This window comes from Tursiops truncatus, chromosome 5 (assembly GCF_011762595.2).
Source record: "Tursiops truncatus isolate mTurTru1 chromosome 5, mTurTru1.mat.Y, whole genome shotgun sequence".
NCBI classification, from domain to species: domain Eukaryota; kingdom Metazoa; phylum Chordata; class Mammalia; order Artiodactyla; family Delphinidae; genus Tursiops; species Tursiops truncatus.
Genome location: NC_047038.1, coordinates 79,362,645 through 79,383,848, shown reverse-complemented (window position 1 = coordinate 79,383,848; position 21,204 = coordinate 79,362,645). Strand labels below are relative to the sequence as shown.

The window sequence follows — 21,204 nt, the reverse complement described above, 5'->3', positions numbered from 1 at the left end:
CCAAAAATAAATAAATAAATAGATAAATAAGTAAATAAAAAAGAATCTATAAAGCAGAAACTAACACACCATTGTAAAGCAATTACACCCCAATAAAGATGTAAAAAAAAAAAGAATCTAAGGTAAAGGGAAGTTCAATAGCTTGCCAGAGATTAAAACCACATGATTAGGAAGCAATGTCTTATATTTGGAAAATAATGGCCTCATTCTAGAAAATTCTACATCTTGGCTAAAACTCCACCTGTCTAACTTACCTTTCACCCATAAAGGCATGAACTTTATGAGGGGAAAAAAGAGACAGCAGAAAGCTTAAGGCATCATGCTTCTTGATCTCAAACTATATTACAAAGTTACAGTAATCAAACAGTATGGTATTAGCATAAATATATACAGATCGGTCAATAGAACAGAACAGAGAGCTCAGGAAAAAACCTCACATATATATGGTCAATTAATTTATGACAATAGAGCCAAGGATGCACAATGGTGAAAGGACAGTCCCTTCAATAAATGGTGTTAGGACAGTCACATGTAAAAGAATGAAACTGGACCATGATCTTACACCATACACAAAAAAGTAAATCAAAATGAATTGAAGAAGTGAATGTAAGACCTGAAATCATAAAACTACTAGAAGAAAACATGGATGTTAAGCTCCTTGACATTGACTTGGTGACAAGTTTTGGATTTGATACCAAAAGCAATGGCAAAAAAAGCAAAAATAAGCAAGTGGGACTATATTAAACTAACTAGTTTCTGCATAGCAAAGAAAACCATCAACAAAATAAAAATACAGTCAACGAATGGAAGAAAATATTTGCAAATCATATATCTGATAACAAGTTAATATCCAAAACATATAATATAAAGAATGCATACAACTCAATAGCAAAATCAAATGATCTGGTTAAAATTGGGCAGAGGTTCTGAATAGACATTTTTCCAAAGAAGAAATACAGATGGCTAACAGGTACATGAGAAGATGCACAACATCACTAGTCATCAGGGAAATGCAAATCAGAAGTGCAATGAGATATCACCTCACACTTATTAGAATGGCTACTGTCAAAAGGACAACAGATAAATTTTGGAGATGGTGTGGAGAAAAGAAAACCTTTATGCACTGTTGGCAGGACTGTAAATTGGCGCAGCCACCATGGAAAACAGTATGGAATTTCCTCAAAAAACTAAAACAGAACGACTGTGTGATCTAGCAATTCTATGTCTGGGTATTTATCCAAAGGAAAAAACAACACTAACTTCAATAGTTATATGAACCTCCTTGTTTACTGCAGCATTATTTACAGTAATCAAGACATGGAAACAGCCTAAGTGTCCATCAATGCATGAATGGATAAACAAGATGGGATACACACACACACAAACCCCACAATGGAATACTATTCAACCATAAAAAAGAGAAATCTTGCCACTTATGACATCATGGGTGGACCTTGAGGTCATTATGGTAGGTGAAATAAATTGAACAGAGAAATACAGATACTGTATGATCTCATTTATATGTGAAATCTTAAAAAATAAACAACAGCAAACAAAACAAACTTTAAACTCATAGATACAGAGTACAGATTGGTGGTTTCCAGAGGAATACAGTGGGTGGTGGACTAAATGGGTGAAGGGGGCCAAAATATACAAGCTTCTGCTTATAAACTAAATTATTCATGGGGCTGTAATGCACAGCATGGTGACTATAGTTAACAATCCTGTATTGTACATTTCAAAGTTGCTAAGAGAGCATATCTTAAAAGTTCTCACCACAAGAAAAAAAATGTAACTGTGTGGTAATAGATGTAAATTAGTCATATCATGGTGATCGTTTTTGAAATATATACAAATATCAAGTCATAGGTTGTACAACTGAAACTAATACAATTTTACATGTCAATTATATCTCAATAAAAAAATCATTGCTAAGGCAAATGATTACTTCACACATGAAGCACAAAGGTTTTCTACTTAAAGAACAGGATGTTTAGAGCATATCTGAAATTCTTTTGTTAAATATACTTTAATAGTTATGACTTTAATAGGTTATGACTCAGTCTAGAACATGTGCTTTTTATCTTAGTGCACAGTACTAGATTAATTTTCTAGATTAAGGTATTTTATCTGATAATATGAAAAAAAAGTTGCTCAGGGGAACATCCACTTGTGAAGATTGGGGGACAACATTTTCATAGTCGAAGCCAGTATTTTTTTACTCAGGAAATGCTATGTTTGGAAATTTATAATATATATGCATGATATTTTGACAATTTAAGTGGTCCATCTGTCAGAATATTCTTTTCAAAGAGCCTTCTCTTTGTGGAAAAAAATGCCGTAAAACGGATGTTGTAGTTAAATATTTTGGTAAATATATACACACTACTTACTGCTAAAATATGTGAATGATTCCAGGGTTTAGTTTTTTGTTTTAAGATATAAAAATGTGCTTTTCTTATGTAATACATTTCTGATAGAGCACTTATATTTCAGTGATAGTCGGAACATATTTTTTTTACTTTGAAATGGATAGTTTTAATAATGAAGTACTATTTAGGAAAAGTTCAATATTCCAGGGAAGATACTATGCATAACATTTGGTTTTAATGTATGCATATTTCAGTGTTCTAATAGTTTAAACATTGCAATTGTTGGTATACATATTTTTATAATGAAGAAAGAATTTTATTCCATCATACTTAAAACAAGAATATTGCCTTTCCACAAATTTATCAACAATATTCAAATATAGTATACATATAGATGGAGAAATAAACTACAAGAAAACTAATGAATACTCTCAGAAAATTTACCCAGAGTAATTTTCCTTCACAACATTTCCATCATAGACAAGCACTTAAACAATAACATCATTAAAATTTTATACTCAGTGTACATGGAGCAACCCTTCATATTTAAGAATTAGGTGGTTTATTGCTTTCAGGTCTTGAGAAGACAAAAGAAACAGGCTATTATTTCTGTCTTACAGTAAAGAAGTTTTAGTGGTGCATTCTAACAGGAATTCCCCTCTGAAACAATTTGAAACAGCTAACCATTTCTATTTAATATCACCCTGACTGATAATTCCTCCTTTGCAAAATTCTACTGCACTAAGCATAACTCTGTATATCTATTTTAAAAATAGAAAACTTCAAATTAAGATTTAGTGATGTAAATGTTTTACTCCTGTGTATAAGGTTGTTTGGGAAAGATGACAGGGAATTAGAAGATACAGGGACAATAATGTTAATGATAGAGAAGTAGCAGATGTAGTTTTCAAGGAATGTCTCAGAATTTCTAGGAGATATTTGGAAATAATCGATTCATTTTGAAGCTGTTTGCTTTTTTTTTTTTTTTTTTTTTCGGTACGCAGGCCTCTCACTGCTGTGGCCTCTCCCGTTGCGGAGCACAGGCTCCGGATGCGCAGGCTCAGCGGCCATGGCTCACAGGCCCAGCCGCTCTGCGGCACGTGGGATCTTCCCAGACTGGGGCACGAACCCGCGTCCCCTGCATCGGCAGGCAGACTCTCAACCACTGCGCCACCAGAGAAGCCCAAATGTTTGCATTTTTAACGTATAGATGCTTGTTTTGCAGCCTGGGGGAGAATGATGGTGATCTGTGATAGTGGCTAAAGTCAGCATCTACTTCTTAGAATCACTCAGTGCAATCTTGGGAGAGACAAGGAATCTGAATCTTGACACTGCAAGCTATGTAGAAAGGTGCTGGGGATTGACTGTACAGGGCGATATTGGTTCAAGGCAGACTCCTGCTATGTGATCTCTGGAATGACAGCATCATGATCAGAGCTGAAGCCATATAAATCTTATTGAGAAAGGAATTTGAGTATTTCTCCTCATTGCATATAAGTTAACTGTTTCTCCAAATACTTATTTCTAAAATTTTGCATCTTTTGGGGGTCCTATAAGATCAGTCAGTAACCCCTAGTCACACAGTTTCAAAAGGCATGTTTAACGTCAAAATGGCAAACTAGGCACATGTACTTAGCTTCAGTTTTTCCTCTAATTCTACTAAAATAAAAAATTATGAAAATGATTCAATTTCTGCAAAGAGAACGGGAAGTTGGTAGGCTATTCAATAGTGAATAGTGGATGAGACATTTCAGCACATTTCTGTAGGAAGAAAAACGTAGGGAATGATTGAGGTTAAGCAGAAAGGAAATGGCTGCAAGTGGGTGGTGGAGGAGGAACAAAAAAGTGTGGCACTGGAACCCCCAAGATGCTCTTAGGTCTGTGGAGTTTAGAAGAGAGAAGCAGGCAGAAAAGAGAGATATATGTCAAAATATTAAAGCAAATTGGAGAACGGTAAAGCCTTTAATGTATATGTTGGTGTTCCAGATTTTAAAAAATACAGTAAATGAGTAGGAAGGGAAACCGTCTGAGGAGAAAAATATTTTAGGGGAATGAGATATTAAAAAAAGAAAGCAAAATAGCAAAGCAAATTTGGTGTGAGTCTGAAGGGACGCGAATTGCTGCCTGATAGGAAGCCTATTCTAAAATAAGACCTGTGAGATTGGCATAGCTTGTGTGCCTCACACTACACATACAGCACTCCAATCAGGTCGATAACAAAGAAAGTGATTCCTACACACCCAACAATAGGCCAGTCTTTCATAATGGAAAATTGAGGATCCCCAGGCATATAAAAACAAAGACTAATATAAAACACAATGGAAATAAATAGAAAAACGAAAGGAACTCCAGAAGAAACTGTTCAAAAAATTGAAAGAAATTATGGGTTTTTTTGGTTAAATTAACATATTCAGAGAAATTCAAGAATAATTATTTTCATAAATATAAGAACAAACTGCTATATTAAAAAAAGATAAATTTAAGGAGATAACAGCTTTTCCACATTTAAAAGAAGACAGCCAAGTTGAAAAATCAAAATAAAGAAAAATATATTTGAGAAATATCCCAGAATATAGAATTAAAAAAACCAAGACACAGAGATAGATAATGGGAGAAGATAAAGGACATGGAGGGTCAATCCAAGAGGGCCATTATCAGAAAAAAAACCAACCCAGTTTTCTTTGCAAGTAGTGGGAAGGTAACTAAAGAAGGGGATTTCTCAAAGTTGAATGCACATATTCAATTTTTAAAAATCTAAATTAGTGCGAGCATAGTAACAGAATACATACCTACATTTAATTACATCAACAGGAAATTTCATAACACCAAAAATTAAGAAGAGATTCTGAAAGCTTCCAGAGAAACCAAACCAAATAATGTTAAGCTAAATGAAATTAAACAAATTTTCTGGACAACAACAAAAAACAGAGTGGTATATATCTTCCTATTAGGGCCACTAGATGTTTAAAGACAAAGGAAATACTAATTATTAGCCGAATTCTTTGATCTTACATTAATTGTCTTAAGTGTATTTGGCCTTGGACATAAAATATTGTTACACTGGTAAGATACAGATACTTAAAGTCTATAATCTCAGGAGCATGGTAAAAACAGGTTGCTATTAATATATTAGGCAAGTGCAAAAAAGGGTCTTATTTAAATTGCAAAACATATTGTTCATTTAATCTATAGATTGTTACAGGAAAATAAGTTAATGAACTGTGTTAATCTTACTTGGGTCTATAAAAAGAGTTTAGGCTTTTCTATTAGTGGAGAATATCAGTCTCTTGTGTCTAGTTTTTATCCTATTGAGATATTAAAGAAAAACAAATGGTGGTTTTAGCAGATTCAAATTTAAATACAACGCAAAACTGATTTCTTCGGCACTGTAGCGATATTTTTTAAAATCCTAAGGAAAAAGAAATTCCCACCTACAATTCACAAAACATCATGGACTTAGTCCTTTCACCTGACATGTACCCTTTCTTAGGGAACTATTTTGGAATATATCCCAGGAAAACTAGGAAACGAATTAGGTGTATTTTGTAGAACTCAGGCACAGGCCAATCAGCTTGGCCACCAGCAAGTGTGCTGTAGCAGTGGTTCAATAATTAGCTCTGGATCTAATCCAGAAGAGTACTATAAGGAGGGCAAGGGGATTATTGGAGGGCAATGTCAGCCAGCCCATATTTTGAACATTAAAAATTGGGACAGCAAGAGCACTAAGAGAGGTTTCTCTGGGGAGGGAGTCAGTGTAAAATGTGAAGGAGGGCTTAAAAGAAAAGATGTGTGACTATGTAATTTAGAGTTAGAGTAGCAGGGTTCACTTCAGATCATCAACTCTGTAGCCTATGTTACATTCATCAACAGCTCTGTGCCTCAATTTCTTTATGCAACTGGGATAATAAAATTATTGTAAAAAACAAAATTACTGTAAACAATGAGAACAATGCATGACACTGGGAAAACATTATTTAAGAGCTGAAGGAAAGATGAGGATATGGTAATAAGAAAAACAAAGGATTAAGAAAAACTATGTACAAGAATCACTAATTTTCTAAAATATGGCATCAAGAATAACAAAATTTCCAATTGGCTTTGATCCTAGGTATAAGGTTCTTTTAGAGGGACAGGCTTATATTTTTCTAACGGATACAGAAATATAATTTTAACTCACAATTTGATATTTGAGTAAGAGTCATAAAATCATAATGATATGAACATAAATTACTGGGAGATAAATTTTAGAGCAAACTTAAGAAAAAGTAAGTTATTGGAGAACAAAAGGTAAATGATTATCACCATGACAATGTAAAAGTGAAATCAGATGCATAGCTGAGAGAATATGGGCAGATAACATTATCTGACAAAGTGTAGATCCAAAAAGAACTTTTCGTATACTGACGGAGGTTTAAGAATATCATTAACAATTATAGGGATAGCCAATAGAAAAACAGTAATATATATATGTGAAATCCTCATTTAATGATACAAAGTATTGAAGACAGCAAAATCATCGTCATTCATATCAAGGAGTCAGTAGGCAATGCTTGGATTTCTGGTTTATCACAGAATAGTGGTAATACCCTAAATTTAAATCTCTCTACCCACTCCTACCAATAAAATAACTCATGTATTCAACGTAACTGTGAGATGGAGAACACTGTGAACTTCAAACTACCTGTACATGAGAAAAATAAATACCCCAATCTACCAGAAACTCCAGATCCCACATGTAGGTGTGACGGATCACAGGTACAATCACTTTCAGAAAGACAGATCACACACTGAATGATAAATACTGAGAAGATATCTGATGTCTGATATATCAGAATAGTAGCTATTGAGAAATCAAAAGGAAGAAGGTGGAAAGGTTGTGGGGCCCAAGGGAACAGTAGAAAGGCACCACTTCTGTATCATAAAGGGCTAATTTAGAAGAAGGAAGCATCCCTTGAAGATTTGGAGGTAAAGAAAAAGAAGCAAGCAGGAAAATTGATTATATTGCTGTACACATGCAAATTACAAACTTGTAAGTCTCACCCTTTATGAGTTTCCCACTGTATTGGTGCTGTAACAAATTACCATAGCTTGGTGGCTTACAACAACACAAATCTTTTCTTTTACAGTTCTGGAAGCCAGAAGTCTGAAATTAGTTTCACTAGGCTGAAGTCAAGTTGTTATTCCAACATATCATAGGATTAATTTCTTTTTGGAAATCAGAAAGGTTTTTGGAAGAATCTGTTTCTTGCCCTTTTTTTTTTTGTTTGCGATACGCAGGCCTCTCACTGTTGTGGCCTCTCCCGTTGCAAAGCACAGGCTCCGGATGCGCAGGCTCAGGGAACCTCTGTTTCTTGCCTTTTTAAGCTTCTAGTGGCTGCCTGTGGCCTTGGCTTGGGGTTCCTTTGTCTATCTTCAAAGCTCATCACTCAAAAATTTGCTTCTTGGCTTCCCTGGTGGCGCAGTGGTTGAGAGTTCGCCTGCCGATGTAGGGGACACGGGTTCGTGCCCCGGTCCAGGAAGATCCCACATGCTGCGGAGAGGCTGGGCCCGTGAGCCATGGCTGCTGAGCCTGCGCGTCCGGAGCCTGTGCTCTGCAACAGGAGAGGCCACAACAGTGAGAGGCCCACGTACCGCAAAAAAAAAAAAAAAAAAAAAAAAAAAAATTGCTTCCATTATCACATTTCTTTCTCTCTGATTCTTCCTCTGTCCCTCTTATAAGAATTGTTGTAATTACATTGGGTCCACTTTTATAACCTAGGATAATCTATCCATCTCAAGGCCCTTAATTTAATCATTAAGTCTCTTCTGTGATGTAATGTAATGCAGATTCTAGGAATTATGACATGGACACGTGTGGGCCATTGTTCAATGTATTCTCCCTCATCAAATGAAGTAGCACCATAAATAAAAGAAACTATACTTTCAATGCAAGAGAGCAGTCTTGAACTTAGGAACCTAGTTAGACCCCCATACTTTTCTCTATGACTGTGCACAAGAGTAATAGCTGGTCCCGGTGGGAAATAAAATTAGGAAATGAACAGGAAATGAAAAATGACATTTATACAAGGATTCAGAAAGAAAAAAAAAAACCTAGAAAACTAGAATAAAAATGTTTCAAATTAAGAACTTTCTTCCACCAATCACAAATACAAGATTGAAGAAAAGTACATCACAACATTCTAACCTGAATAAAATATACTACACATTAATTTTCAAATATAAAGAATGCCTTGAGTCAGGAATTCAAAAACCTGATTCAAGAACATATATGTATTAAAAACAAAGATATGAAACAATTATTATTTTGTTTTTAACATCTTTATTGGAGTAAAATTGCTTTATAGTGGTGTGTTAGTTTCTGCTGTATAACAAAGTGAATCAGCTATACATATACATATATCCCCATATCTCCTCCCTCTTGTATCTCCCTCCCACCCGCCCTATCCCACCCATCTAGATGGACACAAAGCACTGAGCTGATCTCCCTGTGCTATGTGGCTGCTTCCCACTAGCTATCTATTTTACGTTTGGTAGTGTATATGTGTCCATGCTACTTTCTCACTTCGTCCCAGGTTCCCCTTCCCCCTCCCCAAATCCTCAAGTCCATTCTCTATGTCTGCGTCTTTATTCCTGTCCTGCCACTGGGTTCATCAGTACCGTTTTTTTTTTTTTTTGTGGTGCTCGGGCTTCTCACTGTCGTGGCCTCTCCCGTTGCAGAGCACAGGCTCCGGACGCGGAGGCTCAGCAGCCATGGCTCACGGGCCCAGTCCTCCGCGGCATGTGGGATCTTCCTGGACCGGGGCACGAACCCATGTCCCCTGCATCGGCAGGCGGACTCTCAACCACTGCGCCACCAAGGAAGCTCAATACCGCTTTTTTAAATTCCATATATATGCATTAGCAATATGGTATTTGTTCTTCTCTTTCTGACTTACTTCACTCTGTATGACAGATTCTAGGTCCATCTACCTCACAACAAATAGTTCAATTTTATTTCTTTTTATGGCTGAGTAATATTCCATTGTATATATGTGCCACATCTTTATCCATTCATCTGTCGATGGACACTTAGGTTGCTTCCATGTCCTGACTATTGTAAATAGAGCTGCAATGAACATTGTGGTACATGACTCTTCCTGAATTATGGTTTTCTCAGGGTATATGCCCAGCAATGGGATTGCTGGGTCATATGGTAGTCCTATTTTTAGTTTTTTAAGGAACCTCCATACTGTTCTCCATAGTGGCTATATCAATTTACATTCCCACCAACAGTGCAAGAGGGTTCCCTTTTCTCCACACCCTCTCCAGCATATATTGTTTGTAGATTTTTTGATGATGACCATTCTGACTGGTGTGAGGTGATACCTCATGGTAGTTTTGATTTGCAGTTCTCTAATGATTAGTGATGTTGAGCATCCTTTCATTTGGTTGTTGGCAATCTGTATATCTTCTTTGGAGAAATGTCTATTTAGGTCTTCTGCCTATTTTTGGATTGGGTTGTCTTTTTTTTTTTTTGATATTGAGCTGCATGAGCTGCTTGTAAATTTTGGAGATTAATCCTTTGTCAGTTGCTTCATTTGAAAATACTTTCTCCCATTCTGAAACAATTAACTAAACTCAGGAAAAAATATTGAATAAAAATACCACAACCTCTTAAAAATGACTACTAAATTACAAGCTGCCAAAGGGAGGCTATACTCAGTTAAAATTTAATGAATGCATTGAGGAGATGCTTGAAGACTAAAAAGAGCATGATGACGAAGTGGAGAAAAGTATAAATATCAGTATGAAAGGACATTCATACATAGTTCGGACAAAGAAAATCTATAATACATGCAATTAGAGTACCTGGGAGAAAAAAATCCCCAAAATAATGTAAAATAAATAACATATAATAATAAAATCAATCTTCACAGCAAAAGGGATTAAAAAGAAAGCTAAGGAATTAAACCATTTTTAAAAAGTAACACAATACATATATACAGAAAATAGATGTAACAATAAAATGGTAGTTAGAACAGAATAAATCATATGGTTAAATGTGAATGGATTTAACTCACTTACTTAAAATATTTTCAAATTGACACACAAACAAAATCCAGCTTTGTGTTGTATACAGGAGACCTACCTAAAATAAAGGGACTCATGGAGTCTAAATATACAAGGGCAAATTTATAACAGAAAAATATTTAAACCTCAAGAAAGTGGAGATTGCATTCCAGGTATTAAGGTAATTCCAGATAAAAAATGATTAAATGTATCAAATAAGACAATTTGAAATTCTGAAAGCCCCAATTCACAATTAAGTATTAGAATATTGAATATCTATACACAAAATAACATAGCAATAATCTTCATAAACATAAACTACAGGAGATTCAAGAAGAAATATACAGAATCAGACTAACTGGAGACCAAGCCACTTGCAGTTAAAAAGAGGTCATGAGACCCAAACAATAAGGATATAAAGTCATCCACAGCATAATCTTTAAGGCCAATTTTAAAGCAATGTCTCCAATATTATACCCTCTAAGAGAAAATATATCTTCTGCTCAATCACACACAGAACATTGACAAAAAAATCACCTATACCCAAGAATATAAAATGGAGAAAAGATAGCTTCTTCAATAAGTGGTGCTGGGAAAACTGGACAGCTACATGTAAAAGAATGAAATTAGAACACTCCCTAACCCCATACACAAAAATAAACTCAAAATGGATTAAAGACCTAACTGTAAGGCCACACATTATAAAACTCTTAGAAGAAAACATAGGCAGAACACTATGACATATCACAGCAAGATCCTTTTTGACCCACCTCCTAGAGAAATGGAAATAAAAACAAAAGTAAACAAATGGGACCCAATTAAACTTAAAAGCTTTTTCACAGCAAAGGAAACCATAAACAAAATGAAAAGACAACCCACAGAATGGGAGAAAATATTTGCAAATGAAGTGATGAACAAGTGATTCATCTCCAAGATATACAAACAATCATGCAGCTCAATAGTAAAAAAACAAAACACAATCAAAACTGGGCAAAAGATCTAAATAGAGATTTCTCCAAAGAAGACATAGAGATGGTCAAAAAGCACATGAAAAAAATGCTCAGCATCACTGATATTAGAGAAATGTGAATCCAAACTATAGTGAGGTATCACCTCACACCATTCAGAATGGCCATCATCAAAAAATCTACAAGCAATAAATGCTGGAGAGGGTGTGGAGAAAAGGGAATCCTCCTACACTGTTGGTGGGAAAGTAAATTGATACAACCACTATGGAGAACAGCATGGAGGTTCCTTAGAAAACTAAAAATAGAACTACCATATGATCCAACAATTCCACTCCTGGGCATATATCTGGAGAAAATCATAATTTGAAAAGATACATGCATCCCAATGTTCATTGTAGCACTACTTACAATAGCAAGACATGGAAGCAACCTAAGTATCCATCAACGGAGTAATGGATAAAGATGTGGTACATATATACAACGGAGTATTACTCAATCATAAAAAAGGATGAAATAATGCCATTTGCAGCAACATAGATGGACATAGAGATTATCATACTAAGTGAAGTAAGTCAGACAGAGAAAGACAAATATCATTTGATATCACTTATATGTGAAATCTAAAAAAATGATACAAATGAACTTATTTGCAAAACAGAAACAGACTCACAGACATAGAAAACAAATTTATGGTTATCAAAGGGAAAAGGTGAGGGGGGAAGATAAATTAGAAGGTTGGGATTAACATATACATGCTACTATATATAAAATAGATAATGAAAAATAACATACTGTATAGCACAGGGAACTGTACTCAGTACCGTGTAATAACCTATCTGGGAAAAGAATCTGAAAATGAATAGATATATGAATATGTATAACCAAATCACTTTGCTGTACACCTGAAATGAATACAACGTTGTAAATTAACTATACTCCAACATAAAATTAAAAATATTTTTAAATTGCCTATACCTTATATTTTGAAACAACATTATCGAGTTCCAAGTTACAGTAAAGATATAAACACTCTGGTAAAAATATAAGAAAATGGATATTAATAAAATAAAAATTCAAAAAGGACTTTTCAGCTGGAAATTTGAAAGCTTTCTATTAAAAAACTTCTGGTTGAAAGTGAAATGCAAACCAAAATTGCAGAAGTTGTAAACTGTAATAACAAACATTTCATACCAACAGGATACATTTAAAGCAGTGACAAAAGAAAAAATAATGCTTTAAATACTCTACCAATGAAAATTATAGAATGTAGGTATGAACTAATTACGAACTCAAAATAGACAACGGACAAAGTAAATCAAAAGGAAGGACAAGATAGGGTGTATTATAAATAAAAGAAAAAACAAGTGATGCAGAAAAAGTAAAAACAATATAAATAATTAATATATTTAAGTGCTTATTATTATTTTTTTCCACTGTACCATGTGGCATGCGGGATCTTAGTTCCCTGACCAGGGATGGAACCCATGCCCCCTGCAGCGGAAGCACGGATTCTTAAACACTGGGCTGTCAGAGAAGTCCCTGAGTGCTTATTTAAAAATTAATCAAATAGACAAATAAAAACAAAGGAAAATTGGGAAAACAACAAATATTCAAAATAAAAATTACAAAGGAAAACTAAACATAACAAAAGGAAATTAAGAAATATGTGATATTTTGCACCAGTCAAAAAAAAATTGAAACTCTAGATGAAATGGATAACTATTAAGGAAAATACATGAATCAAATTTGATGACAGTTAAGGGAAAAAAATTAAACAAAAATTCCATAGAAGAAATAAATAAAATTATTACAAATATGCCCCCCAAAAGTGTATCAAGTTCAGATCATTTATCGGGGGTCATTAGCAACACTTAAAAGATCAGAAAATTGCATTGCCACATAAATTGTTCCAGTTTACATAAAACTGATACTTAAACCTGAAGAATGGAGTCCCCCAAAGAAAACTATACACTAATCTTGTTATGAATATTGGTGCAAAAATCCTAAATAAAACATTGGCAAATAGAATCTATGTTAACATTCAGACAAAAATACATTATGATTGAAATATATCAATCATCTTCAGTTGTTTTTCTGAGTTGTTCATTGTTGTTCAGAAACTAGAATGCTTCTCTGCAGTCACTGTTCATACAAAGGATTCATACAAATGACTCAAAGACAAAAACATGGTGAAGTCATGCTGAACGACGGTTGAAACTTAAAACTAGACTTCTGCAAATGAAACCTTTCTTCAAGAAGAATCAAAAACATTAGTGAGATCTGGACCATCCCTGATATTCTCTACCACAACTTTGACCAAGAACAGAACTTAAGACAGAAAAGAAAGAAAGAAGTCCCCACATACCTTGAAAAACATCTGCTTCAGAACCATACAGATGTTGTGGAATTGTGTTGCCTGCTGAGGAAAGATTGGGTTGATTCTGCCTTAGAAGGATATTTGTGTTGGTTTAAAGGCATGAAGGGATTAAAATTACCTACAGAATTTTGTTGACTGAAGTTGAGTCCACTATAGATCCGATGACTTTCAAAATATGAGACAGCTATGAATTGATCTGGTTTCAGAAAAATGTTTACTGTAGTGATCCATCATTAATTATACATGGAAGTCAGTTATAGTATTACTTGTCATGGTTAAATAACTGCAATTAATTAAAAGTTTTCAACTTCTTTTCATATTCACTTAAAATCATTGGTATAGATGATCTCTCTTTTTTAGAACTGTGGGAATTCAATATTTTCATCATCTTGACCTTGTTGTAGACAGGAGATGCACCCTCTCTAGCCAAGTGGAATTAGTTTAATATTCTGTGTTTTCTGGTTAAATGATTTATTTTCTCATCATCTGCTTGGTCCTGTTGATAAGCATAGATTGCCTCATCATGCCTTCTTTTTCCCACGAAAGTTTAGGGATTTATCATTGCAGTATTCTAGTATAACAAAGTTTATCTTTTAAGCTCAGTGTGAGTTATATTATGTAAACTTATTGAGCTCAAGTGTTATTCCCTTTTTATTCTAAATATAACATAGAATCCAAGATATTTTGTTGGTCATGTACACCTTCCCAGTTTTCTATTCATACATGTTTATACATTCTCTCAACCTTTAACATCTACTCATAAGATAGTATGCTTAGTTTGCATTTCACTGTTTAATAAGTGACGTTTGGTTAATTAATAAATATATGTTATTTCTTTGGGGGAGAACTGGAAAGAATGTACACTTATTTTTCATTCAGTTAGATTTACTTATTTTGGATATATTAAGTATTTCACCATGGTACAGCAGAATGATAAAATACTGTGGCAATATTAGTAATTACTTGCCCAATATCTTCTCTCTTTAAAGTCAGAATCCCAATCTGAGTGGAAGTACCCACTAAAATCCATGTCACTCCTTTAGCAGTTTTTGCCAATGAGATGTAATTCACTAGATGGAGCTTTAGGAAAACCCCTTTAAAATTGGGCTGCCTACTGTCTCATGAGCATTTGCTATTCTCTTATTTCCTTTTTACCTTTCCTAGATTGGTGATGTAAATCTGGCAGTGGAGAACCACCTTCCGAAATGCATTCTCTGAAGATGCTGAATAAAAATAGGAAAAAAAAATAGAAGGTATGCATGACAGAGCATATGTCATAACACCACTAAGCCAGCTCGGCACTGTTTTCCTCTGAATTTGTCATTAAATGATAGGGGAAAAACCCTATTAATTTGTTTAAATGAAGTTGTATGTGTGTGTGTGTGTCTATTATTTGCAGCTAAATGTATCCCTAACTGCTACAAATAGCTCTGATTAAATGCTATTACTATACTCAGTAATACCAACTTACACTCAGTGGTCACAAAATTATAATAAATTATATTATTTTACAGTGACTTCATGTCACATACTGTGGGCATTAGTAAGTATACTCAGAAGTGTTATACTAGAAGAAAATCTAGGAAATAGATAATTATAGGATATACCTTTGTTTACATATGTTGCATGGAACTTTATTTTCCAAGTGTTTGAATATCTTATTTTTATGCTTAAGGTAGCCAGGATGGTGTCACTGGTCACTACGGTCAAACAAAAGAATCAAATGTGATTCATACCAATTGTTTGGAATATACAGATAAAAAGTCAACTAAACTTTTCACATGTTAAAACTCTTTGGCATCATGTAGACATAGTAGATATAGGGTACTACAGAAAATAATAATGATATACTTTTTTTTTTTTTTTTTTGCGGTATGCGGGTCTCTCACTGTTGTGGCCTCTCCCGTTGTGGAGCACAGGCTCCGGACGCGCAGGCTCAGCGGCCATGGCTCACGGGCCCAGCCGCTCTGCGGCATGTGGGATCTTCCCGGACCGGGGCACGAACCTGTGTCCCCTGCAGGCGGACTCTCAACCACTGCGCCACCAGGGAAGCGCATGATATACTTTTTAATGATTCTCTATGGAGAGGACATTGGGATCTCTAGTCATGAAATATTCAATAATCCTTTGAAACTGCACTATGACAAGAGATATAGCTTTGAATTTATTATCCTTCTACCAAGAGCAAAATTTACTCTTATTAAGTCCCTCTGCTTAACCAACCTTAAAATAATTTAATTTTGATCATTAATTCCTTATTAACATACTAAATATAACAAAAGAGGGACAGATTTTATTGAAATTAAGGAACCCTTTGATTAATTCTAAGCTAAAACCTTGCTGTCTCATCTTTTGCTTGGAATAAGAATGCTCTACTTTTTCATTATGTAAAGTTGCTTACATTGGAGCATTTATTTAGTAAAGAGTGAAGCAAAATCTTTGTGTTGTAGTCACTGCATTCAAGTTTTCAGGCCTTCTCCTGCTTCTCAGGAATTCTTCAAATTGTGAATACTTAAACATGTAAATGGTTATTATTAAATATATAAGCAACCACTTAAGAAGATCTATTTCAAGGCACATGAATTGTGCCTGGATCTAACAGCCTGTCACACTTATGTTAATTTAGAGGGCATTATATTAAAAAATGAGCATTTACAATGACACAGACACATTTCTTCCTAAGATGAGAATCATCCTACCACAGGTATGACCTCGTAGCTTTCAGAGCAAAGTATGTCAGGAGAACAGAATCCTAGTTTTGCATCTGTGTGTACAGTAGCTTTTGGAACTTGAGAAACACTTATAACTTTATAGGTTTAATTTCCAAAACAGTAAAAAAGGATGTTGATGTACTACAGTGTTTAGAGTTTCAACCATATCTGGAAGGCAATAAAATTTATGGGAAGATTGTAGGAAGTATAGTTCTATTCTTAATATATTTTCCTTCCAGGCCATGTTTGAGCTTCATAAGTTATCTCACTTTTTTGTGTTATAGCACAAGCCAGTAGGGAGGGTATAAAGAATGTTGACTTTGGAATCAGATGATCAGAAAAGAACTGGACTGAGTAACAGTTTTACTGCTTACTGCCTGTGCAAACTTTACAAAGCAATTAACCTTTAGACACTCAGTTTTATCATCTGCTAAATGGAGATCACAATTCCTCCAGATATAAACAATAAATGAGATAATTTTTCAAGGCACCTAATAAAGCAGCTGGCACACCGTATAAAGTTTATAAATATTAGACTAATTACAAGTGTATTTTAAAAACATACAGATAAACTCTGACATGGAATACATTGGCTTATTATGAATCAGTGATAAGTAGCTCAAATGACTTTCTCAGATTCCAGGACAGCAGGAATTATGTTCGTTCTTATTATGGCGCCAGCATCTTGAATTATGTTTGCCCCTAAAAATGTTCCCTTCCTGAACTTGAATAATATTAACAAAGTAACCATACTCTGAATGAAAAAGTGGGACAGTTTGTATAATTTGATGGGGGGGAATCTTAGGAAAAGTATGTATGATTTAGGGCTACACAGAAAAGTTTTGCTGAAGGATAAGTCTATGCTGGGACATTCTGGGAAGACATGAATTAGCATGAATTGAAGAGGCACATCTCAAGGGGAAAGAAAATAAATCAAGATAAGTAGAGTGCATTGAAACAAAATTTTCCTGTTTCATTTCTGGTTAGCCAAATGCATTTGGGGTTTTCATTAGAGGATGGAGGGATTGTTATTACTGCCTCTTGTGATTTAAACTGCATATATATTATATGAATATAAACTACAATCAAGGCAAAGTTTTAAAAAAATTTTCTCTGAAAATTGGGTGAAATGAAATACCATTTGTAATTTGCTAATTGTTTTTCTATAGAGTTGAAATTAACTCACTTTTTGCTCTTTTGCCAAGATGTATTTATACCACAATATTGATGAGGAAGGGATTTTTAGACTTCTGTGGCCATTGTTACCAAATCCACTTCTTCTTATCTTGGATGTTTTTTATTTTAATACACTTTACATATTAATTTTTTAAACTATCTGTGACACACAAACCAGATGTAGAGTTTTATGAAAAAGATTTTCTTGCTCACTGGTCTCCAAACAAGAGTAACAGAACCAGCATTTTTCAAGCTAACCTCTATGATTTGGTAATCACAAAAAGCTGTGCTAAACCAGCTTTTCCTGCTGTCCTAGAGTCTGATAAAGTCATGTGAACCACTTACCAGTGATTCATAATAAACCAATATATTCCACATCAAGGCTTATCTATATGTTTTAATATCTAGCTTAGCACAGATGAATGCCAGTCCAGTATCTTTTTCTCCTTTCAGGTATAGTTACTGTTCCCATTTTTATGTCTGAAACCTATCTATTCTGGTCTACTTTTAGAAGTTTTTGAAGATTCATGATCTTATACAGGTCCAAAATAGAATTTTGAAATTGCTTGTATATAGCAGCTGAAGTTAGATCAAATATTGTCACTGAGGGACTTCATGCTTTATTTTTATTGCATTTCTATAGATATAAGATTTTTTAAAAGGGTTTTTTTTTTGGTAAAGTATTATATATCAGGACAATAACTGTTAAAATCTTTATGTTCTTAATTAGATGCTTGTGAGAGACTAGGTATAAAAACAGATGATGGCCAGATCATATATAAAAATAGGACTCTGACCCACAATCTTCAGTTACTTGCCCAGGAAACCAGTTCATTATCTACAGTAACTAGTCCAGGAAGCCATCTTATTATCTATAAGTCAAACTTAAAGGAAGTCATACCACTATCTCTAAAAAATAATCTATATAGACAAACAAGAACCCCTGTAACAATTGGCTCCAAGTGGCCAGGACTTGACTGGCAATTGATTGCTTTCCTAATATTTGTCCTATTTCCATTTTAGTACCAACCAGAGAAAGCTAAATATGCACTCCTACCCAAACACAGAGGATGCACCTACAGCTTGCCTACAGCTTCTCCATGCCAACAGCCTCCAATTAGGGCATAATTGAAGGCTTCCCTCTTTTCCACCATAAAGCTTTCCCATTCCTCTGTCTGCCTTTGAGATTCTGTCAAAACGCAAGTGATTATGGTTGACTCTCTTGTTAGAACAAGCTCTGAATAAATAACCTTCGCCTGTACTCATTTGGTTGTTTTTTATTTCCACACTTGCCTACCCTACATAAAATGAGTTTAGTTTAATGTCTTTGGTGCAAATTTTTTTATATGTTAAGCTTTGTGCCAGCTACAAACTTATGGCACTAAACTACATACTAAAGTTCATGTCCTCACTCAATGTAAAATTGGCAAAGTAAATAAGCAGGTAAATAGAAAATATTAATATCATGGGTTTGACTTTGAAGTTAAAGCCAGGCATAGTTTGTCAGTGGAATACAGAGCGATTAGCAAAAAGGAAAGATTGTGTAGCTAGAAAAGAATAGTACATATGTAACATGCTTTTAATATAAATATTTAGCAAACTAATAATAGCCTTTATGTTTTATTTTCAATTAATTCTTTATTTACAAAGTATTATCTTTTCATTATTATGGCTTTAGAATATTTGCATTATACATTTGTCAAATATGCCTTCAGATTTGCATTTATGCTGATATATATTCAGCTCAGCATTTATGTTTCCTTTTGGACTAATGAGATTAAACATTCCCTTGATGATTATTTAATAGATGTCTTCTCTTAGATTCTCAGATGTTTTTGACATATATGGACCAAAAGGAAGATTTTGATAATTTGGATTTGGTAATTAGTATTCTCCAACTGTTTCACATTTAAATAAGACCACTTAATTTTAGTTTCTAAAATATTCTCTGCAAAATTTTGAGCATAATATTAGGCAAAAATTCCTTCTCCTCTTGGGACTAAGATTTGGAATTTGCTATCCAGTGTATTTCTAAATTGCTGAATTCTTTTTGAAATCCTAACACTAGTCAAATGTTAAAATATTGCCCCTCAAAATCTGTACTTTATAAACAATTTGAAATATATCTAAAATTTTGAATTTTGAATTATGCCAAATTCATAAACTTATTTTTGGATCCAGTTGATTAATAATGAACTGCAAAAAAGCCTAATGTTTGGTCTTCATCAAAGACTACCCCAATTTTTTTTTTTCATTTTGTTATTAGTACCTGGACAAATGAATTGTAGCTTCAACTGGGTAATATGGCATTTTTAGTGATTAAAAATGCTTCTCTCTTATTTAACCTATCTCTGATGATATACTCTATTTCCCATACTTGGTTATTAGTAACTAAAATTTGGGGATGTGCTAAGTGTCTTGAGAACAAAGAGGAGTTAAGAGAGTTAAGGTGGGTTTAAAAAGACATAGCTGGGCCACAAATTTTAAGTAAGATTTTATAGGACAGAAAACAAGGGAAGAAAATTTACTTTACAGAAATATGATTTCTAGATATCCACTGACTGTTTAGTTATAAAATATACAAAAACATTAGACCACACATATTTTTAATCAAGTAATTAATGATGAAATCAAAAAAAAGGGGAATCACTTAGAAGATTAGAACTAATCATACACATCAATCCAAGGAGATAACATGGTGATGGACCCCAGTACTTTTGGATGGCATCTTTAGAATCAAGTAGCTTACTAGCTTCCAAAGACTAAGTTTTTTGGATGTGGCTGTGGTTAAACTATCCTCACCCTTAGGATGAAAAGCTAAATAAAAGTTCCCTTGCCACCCCCCTGCACCTTCAACACACACATATAAAGTCATGATTCTGAAAATGCCAGAGTCTGAGAAAAAGAAAAAAAAAAAAGGTGAGTCAGAATAAAACTTACCCAGTATACACAGATAGGCTGGGTACTTTTCTATCTTGTACTTACCTTTGGATGGAGATAAAACGTGAAATTTGAAAAGGCAGAAACAACAGTAACAACAACAAAACTCTTGTGGAATTTTTAAAAAGTCACTAGCTTGACCTCACTCAGGTTTTGAATTTCCTTCACTCACTACATTTAAAATTAAATCATGAAAAATTTTAAATTTTCCAACAAAGAACACACAAATCTGAGATAGTTTAGAATGTGTATCATATTCTATCAGACAATCAAGAAACAGTTCTAATATTTCACAAACTCATCAAGAGAGTAAAAAGAGTAGAGGAAGTAGAAAAAGAGGGAATTCAAATTCTTTAATGCTAGTATAAATTTAATTCTAAAACCAGATGTAAAAATTCCCCAAATCTTAGTGATTAGAATAATAAACATTTATTATCTATTTCTGTGGGTCACGAATCTCAGAGATGCTTACCTGTAAGGTTCTGACTCAGGATCTCTCTCTAAGCTGCAATCAAGATGTCAGCAGGGGGCTGCAGTTACCTCGGGACTCACCTGGAAAACTAGCCACTTCCAAGTTCACTCCTGTGGCTCTTGGCAGGCGTTGAGTACAC

At 34.3% G+C, this 21,204-nt stretch overlaps 1 long non-coding RNA gene across 1 annotated transcript in view; it reads left to right on the top strand.

Moving 5' to 3' along the window:
• LOC141278699 (uncharacterized) overlaps positions 1 to 18,904 on the top strand; it is a 105,843-nt gene extending 86,939 nt beyond the window's left edge. Inside the window, exons 3-4 of the long non-coding RNA XR_012331746.1 lie at positions 14,931 to 15,019; positions 18,677 to 18,904. This is a non-coding gene — a long non-coding RNA (uncharacterized lncRNA). The remainder of the gene's footprint in view (positions 1 to 14,930; positions 15,020 to 18,676) is intronic.
• The last annotated feature ends 2,300 nt before the right edge of the window (positions 18,905 to 21,204 follow it).